The sequence below is a fragment of the Cryptomeria japonica genome, chromosome 5 (assembly GCF_030272615.1).
Source record: "Cryptomeria japonica chromosome 5, Sugi_1.0, whole genome shotgun sequence".
NCBI classification, from domain to species: Eukaryota; Viridiplantae; Streptophyta; class Pinopsida; order Cupressales; family Cupressaceae; genus Cryptomeria; species Cryptomeria japonica.
In genome coordinates this window covers 738,423,662-738,432,365 of record NC_081409.1, presented here as the reverse complement: position 1 = coordinate 738,432,365, position 8,704 = coordinate 738,423,662, and positions in this window count along the sequence as shown.

The window sequence follows — 8,704 nt, the reverse complement described above, 5'->3', positions numbered from 1 at the left end:
ATGGTAATAAATTGACCTATAAAGTTAGATATACCTTGAAAGATATAATCATCTCAAAACTCAAGAGACAAACCTAAGTGGGAACCAAGTTTAACTTTAATGCATTAAAATTGAGATACCATCTTTGCATGTCCGAAAAAAGCTTACCAAGAAACCAAGGACGCCCAAAAAGACTCAGTTAAAGTCCTCAATTTATTTGAAGGAGAATAAAATACAACCATTCATAAGAGCCTTTACACTCAATAGATTAGAAGCATTCTAGAGGTTGGAAACTCATTTATGAATAAAATCTATGTTAGGTTTCTGACCCATAAATCTCCCAATGAGAGAATGATGTAAGTTAGGCAAAAAAATGTCAACCCAAGCCTCTGTTATTAAAAGAACAAAGTCAAGGTCACAAAACATAGTCCTAGTAGGAATAGGCTTTGTAGTGCACTAGGCCTTTGACCACAAGGACATAAGAGAAACATCATTGTCAAAATCTACCCTCTCAAACCCTACAGAGTCCATAGAAGCCCTACCATATTGAGGAAGGAAATGGATCTCCAAAAAGATGCCAGGGAAAGATTCGTCCTCATCAACATGAGAAGTAAGACAAGGAACCAGATCTTCTACCTCAAAAATACCTATCTTTCCTTCCACATCAATGTCTCCTCCAATGCCAAACTCAATTGGAGGATCAACCCTACTACATAGAGAAACCCCCACCACTTGCAAGCTTGACTCAAACTTCGCTAAAGAGTCTCTATCCCCTTCATTGTTGGTCATCCCGCCCTCAACATGACCCTCACCAACACCAAAAGCATCACCATCATCACATGATAGATGTGCAAAAATAGATTATGTAGAGAAAAAGCTTAAGATTTGTGTAGATCCCATCACATCCTCCTTATTAAAACCCATCCATTAAAAATAGAAAAAAACTGATTATTTTCATTATACAAAGTGGAAGAGGGCCAAAACTTTTTTTGATTCTTATTTTAATCATTTTATTTAGATGTTACTAAATTTAATGAAAATAATTAATTATAATTTTACATCTCAAAAATATAAAGAAAACAAACATGTATCTAATATTTTAATAGAAATCCAATTAAAATTAAAATTTAAAATTTAACTATTAAATAAATATTATTTTAAATATTCTATTAAAAAATCTATGTAAAAGAGTTTAAACACCATATGCATTATCATCAGCATTACCAAATGTTATCATAAAAACTCAAAATATTATATAAAGAATTAATACATTATAAACAATTAATATGTAACAGAGGCAACATAAGCAGTGGATCCTCTTTGATACAATTATAATAAGCTTGTGGCTGGTGTGTGATGTAGACTATGTTAGTGATAGCTTTCCTGGGATCCTGCTTCAAAATCCAACTCTGCTTCAAAAGAATAGACTTTTTTCCCAATCTATCTAATATAAAACATAATTTACAGATGTTCTTGAAATAGATAAAATAATGGTTATAGCATTACCTAGATGGCCTCCGTAAGCTGCAACATGAAGGCATGTTTGGTGGTCATTCCTTGGCCATAAAATCATATACCATGGAGTGGCTTCCATCAAAAGCCTCACTGCTTCTACATGACCGTTCTCAGATGCTATTATCAAAGCCGTCTCTCCAAACTGATTACGTCTGGAGGCGGCAGACTTGTTGTAGCCAAGCAGACTGCTTATCACTCGTCCATTCCCACCTTTAGCAGCCTCATGCAACGCCGTGTTTTTATCAGTGTTGCGAGCTTTTGTCATACAACGGTAACCACTCAGGTGGGTTAGAGCCCATGAAACAATTTCACCGTGCCCTTCCCTTGCAGCGATGTGGAGAAGACTGTTTCCTTCAAATGCAACCTCTCGCAGAAGGCGAGGGTTCTGCCCATATAACTTTTGAATACTGCTCAGATCGCCATCTCTGCAGGCAACGAACACATCAGCCCTCATCCTTCCTTTCTTCTGCTTCCAAAATTTTCCAACTTCTCACTAAATTCTATGGATTAAATCTCTGACAGTCGTTTGAATTTATAGTAAGGAAATGGATCTAGAAAACTGTGGTTAGAGAATATTTTTCTTTTCAACCAACAAATGGATAACCTTCAGTTGAGAAGAGAGTCAGTAGGGTTGTGAGGGTAGTGAAACAGAGGTCATGGGTTTAGATTAGACAGTAAAAATATTATCACTGTTTATGTGCGACTTTTAATCACATCATCGAATGATAACATGGTTGATTTGAGACCTACAATCTGTTTGGCTTTTTACTAAAACCTTCATCAGTTCTTTATTTTAACCTACAAATCCATCAACATGATGAGGAAAGAAGCTTAAACCAAAAGACTAAAATCTCCAATATACAAATTGTGAGATACATAATATGCCAACTCTTTCCGTTAAATGTTTTGCAGAACTTCAATCCAACTCTTTATGTTATTTCTTTTAATGAAAACTTCAATCTATCAACAATTCAATATATTCTAAGACCTTTAATCCAATGATAAAATGGAAAGCAAATCTAACTACTCATACTGATGCTTCTTTTAACTTTAAGGACATATATATTTCCTAGGTAGTCCAAAAAGAAGCGAAGCATCTTCCAGTCTTCTTCAGTATGCGTTGGAAAACATGCTTTGTTTGGAATTCGGTTGGCAGCTTTTTTCTATGAAAGCAACTCGTTCTTCCTTTTTCTCATTATTCCAAGGCCCCTTGTTCCAATTTATCTCAATAAACAAAATAGATGGAAGATTAAAGATAGAACACAAATGATATAAATTAAATGCGTGCAACATGTTTTTCTCTTTTTCCAATTCTTCCATCAAGTTCTGCTATCTCTTTATTCTCACCACTCTTTTCACTATAGAAATGATGTAGAAATGTGAGGTCTTGGTGTCAATTCATCATATTCTCTCCTTTGAGTTAAAATAAGATTTGACTTGTAGAAGTTAAAGCGTAAATTTATTTATTTTTAAATATTGTTTTAATTTAATGATTACTGGTAAAAATAACTAATATATATGAAATCTAGTATTTCAATTAAATATTATTTTTGTTTGTCTTAATTGAACGTCCACATTGTATGTCCACATTGTATTATTATTATTGTATGAATATTAATAATTTTATAATATGATGACTATTAGAAATGGTGCTCTAATTAGATAAAACCGAGAGAGCTCCAAACCATTACATAAGGACCATGCAAGTGCACACAAGGGAAGAACTGACAAGAAGTGAGAACACCAAGACAATAAACATGAGAAAAGGAGAGACCCTTTTTTGAATATAGGCTTTTGATTAGAGCATCCAACTGGTAGGAACAAGGGTCCCGACAACAACAAAATCACCTAATTAGAATAGAGAGGTTTAGGAAGGAATGCCAAACTATCTTCTTGAAATAACCCTTTGCACTAGAGACAGAGTAGCCAAGGAAGAAAGAACAAACAATAGATTTTGAATGGCTTTCCAAAACCTTTGGTCTAAAGGTCCACCTAGAAGGAATATCTCCAACAAAGACCACAAAGAATTGAAGGCACCAAGAACCCCAGAGATAATAAGAATACTAGAGGAGACCACGCTGAGTTAGAAGTGCCCAAAAAGCTTTGTGATAAAAGAGACACTTAACCATCCCTTAAGATGATACACAAGAGGACAAGGAATAGTGAGGGTACAAACATAGGCCCAAAAAGAAAACAACATCCCCAAGAAGAAGTTAAAGAGCACCATAGGAGATGGTAAGAAGGAAGTAGAGCCCTCTTTGCTTAGCTGCTTATAGGATAATCATCCCTCAGCACGCAATCACATCCAACCCACAACTAACAGCGAAAAACCAACTCCAACAAGAAATCCATCTTCCATGGAGAAATGCATTGACTCTAAAACCCCAATGACCTCAACGAACCCCCAAAAGAGAAACCTCCACCTCAAAAGGAGTCTCTGAAGAGAGCGCTGATGAAACCATATCGAACCTCACTAGAGGTGGAGACGGTGCCACGAACCGAGATCCCAAACTATCTCCTCAAACCAACAAGAGGGATACACACCAAAAGAGCCCCCATAGGATGTAGAGTCCACACACTCACGGGCTCAATCCAAACTTCCTTCACAAAAGTCACAAAGGAAAACATGGGCATTTCAATGCCGACAACACCACACATTAGCAATAGGGGCATTAGATGCATCCTCAACAAAAACTATAGTAGATCCAAGATTCACATTCCACACTACCAGAAGGATTTTGAGGATAAGAGAAACTGCATGATCCAATATTGCAAAGAGAATCACCTCAAAAGATCTACCATCTGTAGCATCCATAGTCATGATTAGGTAGCCAACCCAATAATGGTGTCATCAACCTCTAAATCTCACTTAGCCATAGTACCTCACAAACTCCATCCAATGATGCAACAAAGCAACTAGTAAGGATAGAAAAGGAGTAAGACAACGTAAGGCCAAAGAAAAAGTAGCCCCAACACTAGGATTAGGAAGCCCAAGGATGGAAGCCAAGCAAAAAATTGCACTCAAGAGAGAGACGCAACACACAAAAAAAAACCACAGAGGGGAAAGGGGACAAGTTCACCCTCCCAACAAGCACAAAGCAACCATCCACAACAACTCAACCCACATGGCTTGAGGCAAATAGAAAATAATTTTCAACCAACATGACCAACACAAAAGCATTATTCATCTTTGTCTTAGATAGAGGAAGAATGGTTGGGGATGAGAAGGTCCAAGCTCTTCCCAAAGGGGAGAGAAGGAACTCCCAACAATCAAATCATAGGCCAACACATGATTCCACTTGACCAAGGCAAAATCCCCCCGCAGAACACACTCCTTAGGGTATAATAGAGGCAAGACCCACGAGGTCACTCAAATATGAAGTAGGGGCAGCTAGGCGAAAGCCCATAAACCTAAAAACTCTATTATATAGATCTATCGATCTCCCTAGGGAATTGAGAAAGCAATCATGGCATAGCTCCACCAGAGACCTCATGAACAAATAGGACAATAGCCAAAATGCCAACTAGCCAAATGCACCTTGCAAGAACACAACAAACTCCCTCGTAGGGGAAAGCGAATAGATAGAGAGTCCAAGAATATTCTTTGTACCTTAAAAAAGTGAAACAATTAATAAGTTCTTCACCTTCTCTAAATGTTCTCTTTAATGTCCAAACCTTCAAGCTCTATCTTTGTCCTGACTAAATTATGAAGAACTTGCATGAGGATGTGAAAAGATAGGATGACCTGCTAAAATGGCTCTAGGCATAAATGAATGTGGCCATAAAAAAATCAATCTGTCAGAAGCGGTGGTCGAGGTGGAGGATAGGGATAACAGTTGGGTCAATGATTAGGATGATGACAGAGTGAGAAAAACTGCCAATGATCTTGTTGGCATTATGGGGTAGTGGGATAAGGTGGGAAAAAAAATCAATGATATGTATTCCAAGATTAATATGGTAGGGACCAAACTTGAGCCAGAAGAGTTAAAGAAAACCCCAAGAGGCCCTTTAAAATAAAATTAAGGAGGTCAACCTTGCTTGTAGGAATGCAGCTAGTAAGTGCAATGCCTCCTTATAGGCTATTCATGACTAGAGGAAAAAGAGGAGGGAGAAGAAAAGAAAATGAACGGAGTCCATGGGCATGGGATCTGGTCCCACAACTTCCTTGGTTAAAGCTACCTTGACTCCACATTGGTATCCTCTGGCTCTAAGACTGGGTCAAGTAAACAAGTTTCTTTTTCAGATAAAATTTTTAGTTTGTGCCAAGATTTGTAGGAAAAGGGTACCCCATCTAGTGGACAATCTCTTTGTGTTCATGTTGAGTGGTTTTCCTATGTTTTTGCTTGCGTTAGATCTTCTCTGTTTGTTGGGTTTTAGTTTAGTTGTTGGTTTTTTGTACACCCTGCTAGGTTTTTGTTGTGCTTTGGTGGGGTTTTTTTTATTGTTGGTTGTGCAACCCTCATGCACTCTAGGTGTCGCTTTGTGGATATGTATTGGTATAAGCCTATCCTGCTTTTATTAATCAAAACGTTTTAGACAATGTGACCCAAGTAAGCGTTCCTTACAAAAATGAAGCAAAATGGCACATGGAACCAATAAAAGTAATAGCTATTTTTTTAAAAAAAGGGGATGACTATCCACTTAGTATTAAAAAAAGTAATGGATGATGGGGATTCTTTCCATACAACCTTAACTTGAAAAATTACTTATTACTCGGTGAGAAATATTTATAAATGTTGATTTTGTGTCACTTAATTTATTCTAACATTTTTTTTTAATGCATTATTTTTGTTGTAGAATGAAATTATGTTTAGTAGTCATTCTTCTTCAATCAAATCATGAGTAATTAGAATGGCTTTGAAAAATTGTAAACTTTTGTCTTTATTTTATTAAATTATTAAATCAAATAATATATAAAAAATAATAGATTATACTTTTTCAATCAAATCTTTCATGATTGTTGAAGAAAAACGTAGAACAAAGAAATTAAAGTGAGCAGCTATGTCTGAACACTAATCACAATATTAGAGCTTTTACATGAGGCCATAGTTGAAATAAAACATATGATACACTTAAAAAAATAGACTCTTAATTAATAAAGATGTTTAATTTTTTTACAGTATTACTTTACTATTGACCATCTTATAAAGCAAATGAACAAAAACTTTATAAAAATTATAAAAGATTATTGAAGCTTGCAGAACTACACCTCCCACTACACAGGCAGTAGCGACAAATGCAAAAACATAAAAATACAAAGTGACAGAGATTACACGTCTGTTCTTTGATTTAATATATAATAGGTAAAAGACATGATTGATTTATAATCCATGTTATACAAAAATTTGTTCGAAATAATTATGAAAGTGAACAATGTGAAGATTAATTTATTCTAACAAACATCATCAGTACTGAAGTGGCTTCCATAAAATAATCTTCAATAATGCCTCATTGTCAATTGAAAAATAGTAACCTTGTACCTTATTCTTATAAATCAAAATTAGCTTTTAACTATTAAATCAAATAACATTTAAAAAGAATAGAAAACAAATCTAACAATGTTCTGATATATTTAAGGAATAATCGATGAAAGTGAAATCACAATGAAATTCGCGTGGGCAGCTTGAGACGTCGATTTCGTACATGGTGTCAATTCGTAGATTAAGATTGGATTCTTTACACATGTAGAACTAATATATGGGTAAAATTTACTTTTAATATGATTGAGTTAAATTATTAAAAGATATTTTTTTCTTTTAAGTACAGTGCTTTTGTATAGATTGTGTAAATCATTATTTTCTATTGCATTCAGCAATCTATATTTAGGAGGGGAAGAACATTTGAAACGTTCTTATTATATTAACTGCACGCACTAATTATATGGACTGTTGACAACTGATGTCTACTATACATTGTCAAATATTATGTCCATTCATACATTTTTAATCACTATAGAAATATAACATAAGATGGTTATTAAGGATCGTATTATATCACAAACTATGATATATTTAAGATACACAACCCCAATGTATTTCTTAGTTTATTGTAGTTTTCTATGGGCTACCCTTGTATTTCTTAAGTTTATTGTAGTTTTCTATGTGTCAACAAGAGTAGCTCATAGAGAACCATGAAAAGTATTGACAAAGTCTTTGAATAATGCTTAAAATAATGATATATGTTTATATTTATGCATGATTGAGATCCATAATTGTGAGAATTTGTTAATGGTGTCATTAACATCTTCTTCATATCTCATAGTATTATCCACCATAAAGCATAAGATTTTTTTCACTTTTCATAGATAAAACATGATGAATCTATCTTAATAGAGTGCATAGAAAACAAGTAATTGGATTCTTCCATTATGTAGATATTAACTAAAATTAATAAATCATTTTAAAATTTTGATGATGAAATAATACTAAGATTTCCTTAACACAAGTTCAAATTAAAAAAAAGACGGTGGGAAATATATAATTTGTAAAGAATTCTCGATTAAAATAGATGTCCTTCTAACTAGAGATGGATTAAAATTTGACATAATAAATGACATATAGGAAGCTATTTTAATGACATTAACTATGGCACCATTTTGTCTTTGTGTGTTTTCATTCATGTAATGTGATTCATCGTGACGTGCTACTCGACATGTCTTTTCATTGTTAAGGTCTCTTTGGGTGACCCTTCATTCTCCATTGGCATAAGGGTACAAAGGGACTGGCCTTGTTTTGAACCTCTTCTTTTTCTACCTCCATTTCTCTATGTTTCATATTTATGTTATGATTTAAATGTTCTTTTGTAGTAAATATGCTTTCATATTATCATATGGGGATGATGCAAACCATTAATATATTTTGGTCTCTTCCATCTAGACCCAAAATCACTTTGTTCCTTCTTATATGCTCATCCTCCTTTGTACTTGTAGTTTGACTATGTTTGCAGGATGTGGCCAATTCCAAATAATCATATTGATATATATTATTTATCTTATGCAACCAATCACCCTAAATCTTTGGATCTCTTATATTTCTCTTGAATTCTCTTATTCATATGTAATATCACCTTGAATTATCTATATTTTGGGGGTGGGGGTTCATTATTGTGAGATGCATGTCTTTGAATAAATACTACCTTAAAGGTAATCTCTCTTTATTTGCCTATAAAACTATTTTAAGGTGGGCTAATGCATTCCTCTATGCAGTTCACT